This window comes from Lygodium microphyllum, chromosome 2 (assembly GCF_053477565.2).
Source record: "Lygodium microphyllum isolate KBCC chromosome 2, Lygodium_microphyllum_v1.1.10, whole genome shotgun sequence".
NCBI classification, from domain to species: domain Eukaryota; kingdom Viridiplantae; phylum Streptophyta; class Polypodiopsida; order Schizaeales; family Lygodiaceae; genus Lygodium; species Lygodium microphyllum.
Genome location: NC_141136.1, coordinates 48,265,860 through 48,281,215, shown reverse-complemented (window position 1 = coordinate 48,281,215; position 15,356 = coordinate 48,265,860). Strand labels below are relative to the sequence as shown.

Sequence of the window (15,356 nt, the reverse complement as noted above, 5' to 3'; positions counted from 1 at the left end):
GCCCTCTCAGAGATGAAGAAGCACTTTATAGTTGATTAATGCCACTGCACTATATAGTATCAACCAACTTGCAAAAGCATGAGAGTAGTTTCCACTAGTAGGTGATGAATTTGCTCATCTTCATTGAAACAAGTTAATGATTCCTTAAGTGTTTCACCTTCCTGAAGATCCATATGCACTTTAGCATTCACACCACTTGCAGCAGCTAAAAGCCTTAAAAAACAAATGGCTTGTAACATAGTCTTCTCCCAAGTGACTCCTTATCCCCTTTATGAATGTAAGCTGATAGTTCCAAGAGCAATCTTGTACCCTTACACACACATAGCACCTGGTTCAGACAGCCTGAGTGAACAGTTGAAAGCTACAGTAACAAGATCTTCAGCTGTTTCTTTGCTTACAAACTGGACAGGTGTCTTTTTCAAGAGTTGGATCATTTGGCGACACTAAGTGCACTGGAAATACCATTCAACCATACACTTGAAAGGTTCTTCCTTTTTATCCCAGAAAGACTAGTTTGTAATCTGGAAGATTCCCACTTGATCAGAGCTGCTTGTCTCTACTGCATCCAAATTTCTGCAGCAGCAGTTTGATTCTTCTGAGGGTTAACTGTCTTCCAGGATATGCCTTGCTTCTTATCTCTCGTGCAACATATAACTCTCTCCAGTTATTTTCTGAGAGCGGAGGAACTGTACCTGTGGATGCACTAGGAGCTGGATTGCCCGATCGCTCAAAGTATGAATCCTTCCAGCCATGACTGTCCGAAGAGAGCCGATGAAAAAGGGAGCACACACAAGAGACCACACTGAGCTCTCGTGCATCCAAATGCTTAAAAATCTCTGCAATTAAGACTGGCGGAAGGTCCAACAGAGACGATTCTGATGTAGACTCGGATTTGGAAGGAGCATTGTTATACTATGAACCTCTGCGTGGGTTATTTCCTCCTGCACAGGATGGTGCGGCACGCCTTACAGGGACAAGCACGATTTCATTCCAAGCATCATCAGCTCGAGATAGAAGAGTCTGGTGAGTACGAGAGGAGAGAATCTCACGAAGGCAAGAACATAAGGAGACGGACGGAAGAGCTGCTAGGTCATTCAGGACTATGACTGTATATTAGCTGTGCCATAAGTCAGCAAAGTCAACACCATCTCCACGGCCATGAATACAATGATTCGAAAGGTGCAGATCTGCAGGATTACAGAAGGGATGGAAGAGGCCACCACAACCGTCTTCTCCTTCCAAAGTTCATGCTTGACTTCGTAGCCTACGTTTGCTGCTATTTTGCCTCCTTCTTCATGTCCATAGTTCCTGCAATTTTCATACTCAATTTGCAATCATCTTTTCATGACGAAGAGACTCATGATATTTTTCATATTGGTAGCCTTCAGCATGCCGATCAATCATGTTGCACTCTTCTCTTCGAATTCTGCCCCTCGTTGTCGCCTTGTTAGAGAAGCCCTGTCCACAGTTTTATCATTAACTGGTATCTTTATGCCAACTGGCCTTCTGCGCAACCCATACAGGGACTCTGCAAAGGATGCAACTTCATGAGTCGCGTGAATCAATGGATAGAGTCGAACAAGAGCAGATTTCGCCCTTTGTGTCAAAACCTGACGCCAAGAACTATCTTGTTCAGGCACAGCAATGGCCTCAGTTGTTTGTGATTCTCTACTGAGCAAATCATCGTCCATCTGGTCTTCATCCCCCTCTCCTCACGCCATATCAAGCTCTTGAAGATTGGACTGGAGCCACCGAGAGTGCCTGGGACTGTTGTGACTGTCCCACCACCATGAATGTGATGGGCTGCGTTGCAGCTTCATCATAAGCCTAAGCGAGTCAAGTAGGATAACTGCAACAACTCTTCAGAAACGCAAGCTGGGCAGTCAGGTTGTCTGCTGCAAGGGACGACTCATCAGAAGAGACACTCGGTAGAACTCCTCCACAAGGTTGACAAGCTCTGGTCGTTTCTGATAGAACATCTCTGCTCGCTGGGCAAAAAAACAGTCTGCATCTTCCTCCCACAGCCCGCCATATTCGCCTTTTCAAAAATATCCCCCTTCTTTTTCCCAGAATAGGCAAAAAGGCCCAACAAATTTAGTTGTTCCTATTAGCAAGGTGATCCACGTAATTCTCATCATTCATGTCATGGTCATTTGGGGATGTAAGATTTGCTTAAGTTCCAAAAATCCTTAGATAGACTACACAACTTTACCATCATCTCCATCTTTAATATCAACTTCGATGTTCCCATGTTTTTGCGGGTCTCCATCACCAAAGCACATCTTGTTTGTTTTGGGGATTTGAAGTTTGTCCAACGCTTTACTTAAAATTCATCATTGAAATTGACAGCTTAATAATATTCTTTGGCATCAGTTTTGCATATTTTTATTGAAACACGCGCAATAAGATAACACAGATGCACAACAAAAATGGAGGTGTTCACGACTCGGATGCGCAGCAACACGACAGCGGTCTTACTGATTTTAGCCCTAGGCGATACGACGAGGAAGGGAATCGTGGACACGGGGGCTGGGGTTAGTGTGCTTAGCCATGCAATGCTTTAGACTTGGGGAAACCCATCCGTTGAGAGTGCTAGGTTTAATGTCACACTAGCAAACGGTATGAGAGTCAAACCAATTGGGGTGCTTAAGAATTGGCCAGTGAAGATTGCAGGAGTCCAATTCTCCGTTGACTTTATAGTCATGAAGGGAGTGGACTACGACATCCTATTAGACCGACCGTCGATGCACAATGCTAGAGTCATCGAATATTGGGGTAATGGCTTGATCTTCCTTGGCAATAGGACGGACGCTGTGAGAGTAGAGATGGACACCTAGAATACCTCACCAGTCGACTTAGATGCCATCTCTGCTATGCTCAAGGGTAATGCTCAGGTCAAGAAGTCCTATGGGCCCTTGACCAAGTACATCCCATGCCCAGAGGATGAGCGGGATTGGATGCATGTCCTTGCTACAATCTACCTACCGTTCTCTGATCACGAGGTGTATGAGCAAGCCATCAAAACAATTGGCAAGGCTAATGACACACCCTCCGTACAAGTCTGCATGATGGCAGGAAGCCTTCGTAGGAAACTGAAGCTAGTCAACTTCCAAGTCCCAACCAATAAAAGGGAACTCCAGGAGATACTGGAATACCTAACAGACAAGCTAGCTGGCAATGTAGATGCAAATTTCAAACCACTCCAGGATCTCTTAGATGAATCCAAGTGGCAATGGACCAGACTGCATGACTTAAACCTCATGTATAACTAGGCCCTAGTTCCTGACCAACGACAAGAGATATACTAAGCCCTAGGAGACGATGAGCAATTTGATGAAGAGAATTCTAACGAAGAATACGAAGACTATCAATCCTTCAGTGATGAAAGTGAGGGTGAGGAAGATACCGTGGAATATGGCACCACTGAAGGACAAGAAATAGAGCAAATATGCGCAGACTCCAAGCCACAGAAAAAGAGTATCTTCAGCATGGAGTGAGGAGTCATGCACGTGGAATGTGATCGCGACTGGTTGGAACACGTAGGAGCCATAGACCTTGAGCAAGCAGGCCTAGCCTAGCTAGGAACGACATCAGTACTTAGGACTGAATCACCATTTGAATTGCGCCCACCAGGGGGAGACCACCTCTTCTAGCGAAGACGGAGGGTTGACTCTAAAATCGAAGGTTAGTTCAGATAGTGATCCAGAAATCCCTAGGCCGCCCACAACCAGACGCACCAAGGGGGATCTACCTATCCACCTGAGGCGCAGACGATTAAGGCAGGAAAAGGTAAAACAACCCAGGGAAACACGAACAGAAGAATAGCAAAAACCGCAAGACCTTCCTAAACGATTTGCGAAATTCAAAAAAGGGGATAGGGTAGTAGTTCTGTTAGGTCCCAAATGTCAAGCGTAGATGAGCGAACCAATCGAGGGACCAGCCAAGGTCAAAGAGGTCGACCTAGCCCTGGAAGGGGAAACACCCCGACCAGTCTTCATTGCCGATGACTTGACTGATGAAGAAGAAACGAGTCTTGTTGCTCTCTTGCGAAAGTACATAGACGTGTTCACCTGGTCCTTAGAAGAGCTTGAGGGGGTAGATCTAAGTGTCGTGACTCACAACATACCCATGACACCAGACGTAATGTCGGTCAAGCAGCGACAACCATAACCTATGAATCCAAAACACGCTCATGCTGTCAAAGAAGAGATTGATAAGCTGATGAGAGGAGGATTCATCTACGAAATTGAGCACACAGACTGGGTATCGCCCATAGTCATCCTGATGAAGAAGAATGGAAAAATCTGAGTGTGCATCAATTACAAGAAGTTGAACGCTGCTACCAAGAGGAACAACTATCCATTGCCGTACACCGAGCACATGCTTGAGAAAGTGGCAAGCAAGGAAGCCTACAATTTTTTGGACGGCTTCTCAGGGTACAACCAGGTGCAAGTGCATCCTGCAGACATGCATAAGATGGCCTTCGCCACTGAGTGGGGTGTCTTTGCCTACATAGTCATGCCCTTCGGGTTGACTAATGCCCCTGCCACTTTCCAACGCGTCATGTGCACCATCTTTAAGGACATGCTTCGCAAGGAGTTAGAAGTCTTTGTCAACGACCTCTATGTCCACTCAACGTGGATCGAACACCTAGACAAACTCCGAGCAGTCTTCGAGCGGTGTCGCTTATATCATCTCTCCTTGAACCCCTTAAAGTGCTAGATTTGGGTGAAGCATGGATGCATCCTAGGGCATGTGGTGTTGAAGAACGACATTGCCACTGACTTCTTGAAGGTCAGGGTCATTGTTGACCTTCCACCCCCAAACAACTACAAGGGAGTTCAATGCTTCCTAGGCCATATTGGATACTATCAGTGGTTTGTACTGAATTATGCGTCAATCGCCAGACCCTTGTACAAGCTGCTTATTGTCTTCGAATGGACTGAAGCATGCCAATGGGCATACAAAGAGTTGAAGAAGGCTCTAACCACAGCACCAATCCTATGAGCCCCAAATTGGACCATTACTTTCCACGTGTATATCGATGCTTCTAATTTTGTCGTGGGGGCAGTGTTGTGCCAACCTGGCGAACACAATTTAGACTATCCAGTGAGCTTTGCTAGCAGACAACTCACTGAGACGGAAATGAACTACTCGATGACGGAAAGAGAGGGATTAGCCATGGTGTTCGCGGTGAAGAAATTCCGGAATTATCTTTTGGCCACGCCCTTTACCTTCTTCGTGGACCATCAAGCCTTGCTCTATCTAGTAAACAAACCTTGCGCTACAAGACACATAGCTTGATGGCTCCTTCTGCATTTAGAGTTCGACTTCTTCGTGGTGGTACGAAAGGGAAAATAACATTACATGGCTGATCACATGTCACGCATTCCCACTGGAGAAGCCACTAGACAAGGTGTTGTTGATGAATTACCCGATGCCCATCTAATGCCATATTGGGCAGATGACATAGTCCAGGTGCTTGAGCACGGACTGCCTGATTGATCGTCGATAGAAAAAGCTTGACTTAGGCAATTAATTCTTAAGATCTAGCCCTATCAACTGATTGCAGGCCAACTCTATAGGCTGGGGCAAGATGGATTGCTGCGTAGATGTGTGTGCAAGCATGAGATGCACAATGTGCTCTCAGAGGCTTACAGCGGCATTGCTGGAGGACACTTTAGCAGGGATACGACAGCACGAAAGGTGCTGCAGTCTCAACTGTGGTGGCCTACACTTTTTCGCGACGCAGCACGATTTGTCAGGCACTATGACGAGTGCCAGCGGACGAAGGTTCCGATTTGGAAGGATTAAATGGAATTAACCCCACTTATTGCTCGACAACCCTTCGAAAAATGGGAAATTGATTTCATTGGACCCATTAGTCCTGTGGCACAATATTCGCAGGCCAAGTAGATCATTGTGGCCATGGATTACCTCACTAAATGGGCAAAAGTGAGAGCAACATGAAAAAATGACTCTAGAACGACTGCTAAGTTCTTATGGGAGCAAGTGATTCCACGATTCGACTTTCCCATCGAACTGGTCAGTGACCAAGGCACGCACTTCATCAATGAAGTGATCGCGCATCTTCTGTCCACATTCCTCATCATCCATCGCAAATCCTCGCCATACTACCCTCAGGCAAACGGCCAGGCCGAATCGATGAATAAGATTCTTATCAATGTCCTAACCAAGGTTATCTTTGCTGCACGCAGCGACTGGGACAACAAGCTAATGGCAGCTTTGTGGGCTTATTGCACAACTTATAAAACGGTTGTCGGTCAAACCCCCTTTAGGCTAACATATGGAACTGAAGCGATTCTAGCATTAGAATTCTTTGTTCCTAGCCTAAGAATAGCCCTTCAAGAACAATGGAAAGGGAAGGAGGCATGGACACAATGCCTAGTTGAACTTGAATGCCTCTCGAAGACTCGTCTTCTAGCCACCCATGCACTGATCTGTGAGAAAGCCCGATGCAAGAGCTGGTTTGACCAGCATATCAAGCAGTGCGAGTTTGAATATGGTGACTTAGTGCTCCTCTATTCAGTTAAGGGGCATAAGAAAAAAATGAAATTTAGAGGTCTTGGACCTTTTAAAGTTCGTGCGATCAGCTGAACAGGCTATGTCAAACTTGAAACCCTAGACAGTGAAGGGATAGGCTTCTTCAATGGCAGTCGTGTCAAGAAGTACTACCCTCCTATGCACCCTTTGCATGATCCACCGATGTTAGAACCGCCTGTCAAAGTACGAGTAGCCACAATCACTGAAATCGACGACAAGGAGAAGGAAGCTGTAGAACCCGCATACCTCCATATTACGGTCACGGCAAAACAAACATGTGCTTTTAACGCCTTGATCGACGAGGGAGCAGACTTCAATGTCTTAACCCATGATCATTGGACTCAACTTGCAGACCACAACTTTAGTCCACTAATGCAAAATTAAGCCCATATGGGGCCCATTTCTACGCTCTAATCGGCAAGTGCAAAGCAGTCATTTCTATCGAGTCTGAGACTGTTCCAATGATTTTTTACGTGTTGCCAAATGCTAAAAATGCAGGCACAGAGTCACTGCTGGGGCGAACTTTCAAAAAGCAGATCCACTGCAATGTGGATTATGAGTCGCAGCACATCCACCTCGCAATAGGCAATGCTCGCATTGTTACAGCTTTCAGCAAGGGCTACGCGACCTCATCCCGGGCCACAAAGCCACTGATAGAAACATATGTAGTCAAGTCTAAGGAGGGGATAGTGCGCGGTCGCCACTCCCCGAATTTCATAGACCACAACCCATAGCAGCCAAAACTAAGGCCCCATAGCCTTGCCTTCAATGGATGCCTAAATAGCCGCAACAGTAGCCTCGGATCGACGCTCCTACCCTCATAAGACTAGAAATCCTAAACCTAGGAGGCCCAAACGCAGTTACAGGTATAGACGTGTAATCAAACAAAGATGGGTCCCCAAAGCCCTCTTGCATGCACAAGGCTACTATGAGGGCAATGCTTGGCTATGGATACCTAAGGCCCACATGGCCAAAGGCACCACTTGTATGCCAGCCTCAAGCTTAATCATCCCAAAAACCGTAAAACCTCAAAACCACAAGCCATAGAGCTCCCCTGACCTGTAACCATCAAATTCATCCACGCGTGAACCCAAGAGAGTTGCCCAAGCCTATCGACCCAAGCGACAACTACTGTCACAGGAGTCATCACCCGCCAGAGTTGATCCGACTCCCCGAATCCATCCTGAAAGTAGCAGGCCGTCACTCGAGGTTGCTACTAACCCAGCCATAGTCCAAGCAACCCAATCGCAAGCTCAAGAACACTCACCACCGTAACTTTTCGTTGCCAAAGGCTCAAGTCCTACCAAACCCCAACCACCCATAGGCCTTGGGCCCTCTTACGAGAGGAAATCATTTCTCACACTAGCAGATGATTTAGCTAAAGAAATAGGGGATGACATGGTGGATTGCATTAAGCGACTGGACGCCACTTTTGTGTCGCTAGCTCTAAGCTACGATCGCCTAGACTTAGGCCGATTGGACGAATCCTTCGCAACCAAAGTTCAAATGATGCCTTGTTCTTGGGAAACGTTTGAATTCGCGTTTGCAAAAGCCGCTACCTCCACTGCTAGATTGCTCAGCACTGAGATCTCCACAGAGCAAGCAATCAAACAACGCCTCGTCACGTCGTATGATCAGCGAACCACTTCTGCCATCACTGACCAAGAAGTGGCAGAGTTGTCAAGACTTTCTGAGATGGAATCTTGGTTCTTAAGGCATTGGTACGCTCTTAGGTTGCAATGGAAAGTTGAAGGATGCCGAATAATGACCAACGCTGAGCAGTGCTGCACTGTCACAAAACAACAGAGCACGATCCCACATATGTCGCGCCAACCTCATATCGAGTGTTAACCACTCTTTGGGGCCGTCCTATAGAAGAATACATCAAAGGACACCCCTACCTCGATCTCTTGTTGACCGAGGAAGAGTTACACATTGCTAGCCATGTCAATTCTGGTGACTTCCTAATAGATGTTCTCACATACATCACCCAAGTGGGGATTAAACCCTTTGATCTGGACCGCGAGGCTCAATTGGAATACAATCCCAAATTCTATACTTGGCTCCTTCACAAGTAACCCCTACACCTCCATGCTCAAAGCCCTTAACCTTCTAACCCTAAATCCTAGGAAGGATTCTTCTCAAGCTGGAAGGGGAGGGGGTAAGATGAATCAAATCAGAATCAGTAAATCAAATCAAAGTCAATGAAACACATAGACATATATTATGAAAAATGGATGGGGTAGAAAAAGGGCATGGAAATTTTGAAGTAAAGGGCCAAAAGTCAAAGTCTGAAAAGGAGAATATACATTGGATCTTAATGAAGTCATTCAAAAGCATAGAGTTTTTCTTTTTCAGCAAATTATTATGTCGCAAGCACTAATGAAAATTACAATTTATGACAAGAATAAAAGATGTCGCAGCAAGACTGCGCCCACCGACTCCCATTCACAAACGAGGAAAGAGAGCAATATTGCATCTACCTAGAAAACCGCGCCTTCGGGGCCAGCTTAAGTTTCAAACCATCTGCAACATAGAAGTTGTGGTGGCTAGGGATGAAGCAGTTAGGAGGGTGGTTGAGCAATGTAACCTCAGCAAGTACCTTGAAAAATTCTCACAAGAGACGGACCACTTGAAGTGTGTAGAGTTCCTTAGATCATACGACCCAGACCAAGAATGGAGCACAGTGACGATGGGTAGAGGAGAAAGTGCCAAGCAGGTGCATGTCCGTCTAGACTCAGCCTTGGTAGAGAAGGCGTTGGGGTTGGAGCCAAAGACAGAGAGAAAACAGAAGAGGGATGTCTATGCTATGCTGAAAATGAAAAAGGAGGAGATACTCACCAATGACGGCATCAGCATCCTAGAAATCCCCGACGCAGAAGCTAGGCTGCAAGCAAAGCTAGTACATGTTCTCTTCTCTAGCCAACGCTACAACTCCCTGATGCATCGAATCAGCGTACCCGTACTGGAGAACATAGCAACCCACACTCTGGACAAAGTTGACTCGAACGGGTATGTACGAAAGACTATCGACCAGGTAGCTAGAGCATTGGCTTTAGGAAGTGTGCCAGCAAGTGGAGGGTCTCCAGCCTCCAAGGCTACAGAGAGGAAGAAAGCTTCATCCAAGGCCTCTTACATCAGGTATGGAGGTGTCTTAATGGCGCTTATCCAGGAGGCCGTGAAGGAGGCACAGCAGGCAGAAGAGGGGGAGGGGGAAACACCCGATAGATCACCTCCTCATCAACACCAAGAGAGGTCCAGTGATAGGATTGAGATTGAGGAGGAAGGGGAGGAACAGAAAAGCAAAAAGTAGGTCAAGGAGACCGAGAAGAAGGCAGCGCAAAAGCAAAAGAAAAAGGATGATGAGGGCCGTAGGAAAGAGAAAGAGGACTTAGAGAAGGCCAAGAGAGAGTCCCTTAGGGAGGCCAGGGAGAGGGAGAAGAAGAAAAAATAGGAAGAAGAAAAGGAAAATGAGCAATTACAAAAGGCTAAGAAGGCATCAAAGCAAGAGGCGAAGGAGAGAAAAAGAAGGAAAAAGGAAGAAAAAAAGAAAAAGAAGGAAGAGCAGAGAAAATCAGAAGAGGAAAGGCGAAGAAAGTCTGATGAAGAAGAGGAAGAACTAAGAAGGAAGGAGGAAGAAGACCTGGTTGAAGCTACACGCCGGCCCATAGAACAACAATGTAGAGCTGATGAACTGGGGAGTTTGAGCCCATATAGAGAAGAAAGGCCTGGGTCAAGCACACAGGTGCCGGAGATTGTGCCGCCTGCTGTCTCTGAGAGCAAGGGCAAGGCCCCAATCTACCCAATTCCTACTCTATTGGTGCCTCCCACTGAGCCTACCACCATCACTCCCAGCATTCCCACTAGTACAGATGTATCAAATCTTGTGGCATGGATGTAGTATTTCATTAAAAAAGAGATAGCCTAGGGGATGAGCACTAAAACTACAGCTACAGGGCAGAAGCGACCGGCCATAGACGCAGAGTCTAGGCAAGATCCTAAATGACAAAAGGTGGACCCTCCTTCGAGGATGCTCTACTTTTTGATTTAGGAAGCCTAGCCGACTCCATGACGTGCTTCCTTGCAGAATTCTCCTCCTGTCCCAATCCCACTTTCATAAGAAAACGCTTGTAAAAGAGCTCCAGGCTCCCTCCTGTGCCAATTGTAAAATATTAGATGGGTGTAGGCTAGAGGCACAAGGCTAGAAGAGGGAAATGGAAAAAGGACCTTGCCACAATGGCTGGTCATGTAAAACAGGGTTGGGTACCCATGGGATTTTAGGGTTTGTATTTATAAAGTTCAAAAAGTGAATAAGAGATCATTCTTTTGGTGTGTGGCAACAAGAGTCTTCTTCTTCTTCTCTCCTTCTCATCTTCTTGCTTGTGTGTTCTCTTGAGAGAGGGAGTGTGAAAGTGTGAGGGAGTGAGTGTGTGAGAGTGAGGGATCAAGAGGTTGAAGCTCTTCACCATCTCCTCTTCTCTTCTTCTCTTCTCTTCTCTCTTCTTGAGCGCACAGCTATGGAGGATGGAGCTTGGAGGTGGAGGAGGCTTGAGGATTCTTGATCTAGCATCTAGGATCGTGGAGCTACCGGTGTGTGTGAGAGAGGAGGAAACTCATATCGGCACTAAGGTAAGCTCACTACACTCGTAGGATCGACGGCGCATCGGCTAGGTGAGAGATAGCCATTAGAGCTCGCTTGGAACACTTGAAACAATAAGCGGTTCGTGGGTCTTGGTGGTTGAGCAAGAGCTCCCACTCTCTCTCTCTCTCATGCATTATGTTCCTTTCTCTTCAATAAAGTGGTCCACTTAGCCTTGAAATAGCATTGAAATGTGTAGATATCTTTCTCTCAAAGAAAGAGGATTTTATTTTATAAAATTAAAGAGAAATAGTTCTCTCTCTCTCTCTCTCTCTCTCTCTCTCTCATGCATTATGTTCCTTTCTCTTTATAATGCTCCACATGTAGAACACATGTAGAAGAGAAGGCTCTTCCTCTACCATATCAATGTAAGCAATTAATCACTTTGGATATTGGCATAGCTCTTATATACTCATGTTTCATGCTTCTCCCCTTCCCTTTTCTTCATATTCTTCTTTTTCATCTACTCTATTATATTGGATATGTGTGATTGATAGCCCAAATTAGTGTTTCAACCCTCAACCTTGTTATTCTGTCAAAGAGAAGAGAGAGGGATTTTTCATTATTGTAGCATACACTACCCATCACAAGAAGGCTACATGAGTGAAAGCTTGGATTCTCGTAGTTTGGAATGTTGAAAGGGTGCCTCCAAAGCAATATTGGATTGTAACAAACTATTCTTCCTAACTCTAGAATGCTACTCATGTTCATCCTCAAGATTTCCAATCTTTCTCTATTTGTTCAAGCCATATGTTTTGTAGATTGATTCATTTTGGCATGTAACTGCTCCTTCTTGCCTTCCATCAAGGGGAATGAACCTATGGACTAGCTTTTTCCCACTAGCTTTTTCCCATCATCTACTAGTGGTTTGATAGTAGGTCAACTACATCTTTATCAAGGTATGTGAATGCTATTTGAGTTTTTCAATATTTTCATTTATGTGGCCCATCTTGGTGTAGGATGATTTTTTTTGTAGATGATGCATGAAGCATATTTTTTCCTAGATGCAAACTGATCTAGGAAGCAAACAGGTGTAGGAAATCATATAGAGTATGATTCACCCCACAATTCTACATCTTTTGACAAGGTGTTTTCTTCTAATGTAGAGATCACAGTCATAATAGCAATTTGATTGAAAGAGGAGTATTTGAAAGTGAATTTTTCTATTGGGAGATCTCATTCTACTTTGACACAATGCTCATTAGTATTGTCCATGATGTGAAAAAGCATGAGAGGATGGTTATCACAATGATGATTCTTGAATGGAATGAGGCCAAGAATGGGATAGTAATAGACAATTCAGATCTAGGCAAAGGGGCATGCTACTCATTTATTGAGTCACATAACCAATTTTCACCCTAAACCTATATGTTTAACTACCATGGGTCATGAAGGTGATAGGCAAGGTTGGGGCCCACATGACAGATTGTATAAAAGGAGCAGCCATGTTGTTGGTTTGTTCTCATGTTGCTAACAGGTTAAAGGGCAATGCTAACAAACCAAGAACTATACTTCCTTGAAACCTATTACAATGCAACTGCATGAATTCTCCTAGAAACAAGTTATTGTAAGCAACATAAGTTATATGTATAGTGTGAGGTATTATATCTCTACAATAGAAGTCATCTTGCATACTCACTACAACAATCTACTCAGAGCTACAAAGGAAGGAAAACCTCCAATTGTCCAAAGTTTGGAAGATCTATCTAGTCACTTCAAGCACTCCATCTAGAGCATTAGTTGATATATTTGCATGTAGATATAATCTATATTGTGATTCATGCAAGAGATGCACCCTTTGTTAGGGAAGTTATGAGCAATAGATGCTTCTAAGGCTTGATGGGACTTTTTTCCAAGGACACATGGCCTCCAAATCTTGATCGAAGGGTCTCTAATATGTTTTGCATAGCTACCTTGACTCCATCAACTAATATTGCAATAAGGTAACTATGAAGCTCATCATAGTATTGAAACACCTTGTTTGGGTGAATAAGGCCAACCCATGCTCTATAGTTACATGAAATGAGTAATTGGGCTCATTGAAAATAACTCCCAAATACTAGATAGGATATTTTATTATTAGTTCATAATGATCCATGCTTGGTATCCTAGGTTCCACCCCTCCCTAATATCTAGCAAGTGCAAGACAAACATAGACATACTTGCAATATCCTTGATGAGCTAGAATGCATAGATAGAAATGAAGAAGAAGACTCTCCCTCTCCCCCATTTATTGAATATCTATGAATAGTCCAAAATCAAAGAAACACACTTCAAATGATGGTTTTCCATAGTTTCATAAAAAAGAACAAGATCTTCATGCCTTTGACCATCCCTTCCATCCTTCTAAAATTTAAAATTCTCATTTATATATGTTAGAATACTTGCAAAGCTATAGAAAAGTTTAAGAAATATTCAAGATTTTTTGCCCAAATGGATATGGTGATTTGTATAACACTAATGTTGAAGCTTCCTAAGTTCTACAAGTGAAACACGTTCTAGGCATTGTGAAACTGACGAAAACAATGATGTGTTATGGCAATTAAAACTATGATATGTTACATCAATTATGTTGATGCCTTTAGTGAGTGAAGTAGTTTTAGGATTCTAATATAAAAGTGAATGCTATGGCTATTACAGATTTGGATATGACAGAAGTATTGTGACAAGAGCAAGAATTTAAAACCATCTTTAGAAGGTGACAAGGGTCAAAGAGGATGAACTATATATAGTCTCCCTTGGTCTACATGAAACCAAGCTAGTAAAAACTAGTGCCCATTTGGATCTTGCATTCTATGAATAGTTGATTGCTCTACTAAAGGAATTGAAGGATATTTTTTCATAGGATTATTCTAACATGAAGGGCCTAGATCCTTGTTTCTATTAGAATTACATTCCCCTAAAATCAGATGTCATTTCAATCTAAATGCAAACATATAGAAACAAGTCACGCATTTGTAAGCTAGTGAAAGATGAGTTCAATAGATTGCTTTGTGTGGGGTTCATTTCTTTAGTTGATTGCCACTTGGGTGTGACATAACCTCTAATTTCCACCTTAGGTCCCAAGATCTCATATGAAATTAGGAGTTGGAGAAGGCCCTTATCTTAATAGACATACCTATCATATATTTCTTCCTGTTAGTTTGTTGGTCCTTAACACAATGTGCCTCGCTTGCCATCTTCATGTAGTATTTAAGGAGCATTGATCTATATGAAAGTCAAGTAGAATTAGTTATGGAGATCCTAGGGGGCCTTGATGAGGTGATGTATCTTTCATTCCAATGCCAATGAATGAGAATATCAACAAAATTTTATTATCATCATGTATCTTGGATTCACAACCCTTACAATTGTATGGTTTTAGACTATGAAGACATGGGTGAAGAAAAAAAGTATGGATAAAGGCTATAGCAAGTAGGTTATTCAAGAGGCTAATGCAAAGATCTTCAACTTTGGCTCATATCACCTTAGGGTAAGTTTCATTTGATTTTGCTTAAATCTCCATAAGCAGCCTTGTATTTCAAGAGTGGTGATTATATTTTCTAACATCAAAACTTTGAATAATTTGGTCTTTATCAAGTGGTTCACCTTCTATGCTAGAGAAAATTTTCAAGTTAAGCTACAAAGCTAGTAGTGCCTGATGCCATGCTTTTACTTTGATCAGGCAGTTGGCTAATTAGTGCATAAATGGTAGTTAGTAAACAACCAAACCAATTGCCATATCACTTGTTTGACAAGTCTTTTGCTAAATGAAGATGGTAATGGTTGGCATTTGAGGGAAAGTAAGATCAAATTGAAGACGGCCTTTTTTTTAAAAAAGCACTTCCACAAATTGAAGAGGGCTTTTTTTGTTTGAAAGCATTTCCATTCTACTTTGAGTACCTCCTCAAAGCAGGTGGTTGGCTATCTCTTGGCTATGTTTGACAGAATTTTGTGTAGCCTACTCATAAACAAGAGAAGTTGTAGTGTATTGTATTTTTATCTTTCTTAAGTGAGGGAATGGATCACAATAATTTAATAGGTTGCACTTTAAATGACTTCAACAGTGAATGATTGCAACATTTTTGAACTAGTCTTAGATGCATGAAGCTGTGGGGTAGGAGGAGAGCATTTTATTCTAATGTATGTTTTTTGGAGTTGGAATTATTCACAA

General features: G+C 43.5%; 1 pseudogene; it reads right to left on the bottom strand.

The window, feature by feature from the left end:
* Nucleotides 1-1,883: 1,883 nt before the first annotated feature.
* LOC148039705 (subtilisin-like protease SBT1.5 pseudogene) overlaps nucleotides 1,884-15,356 on the bottom strand; it is a 58,074-nt pseudogene continuing 44,601 nt past the window's right edge.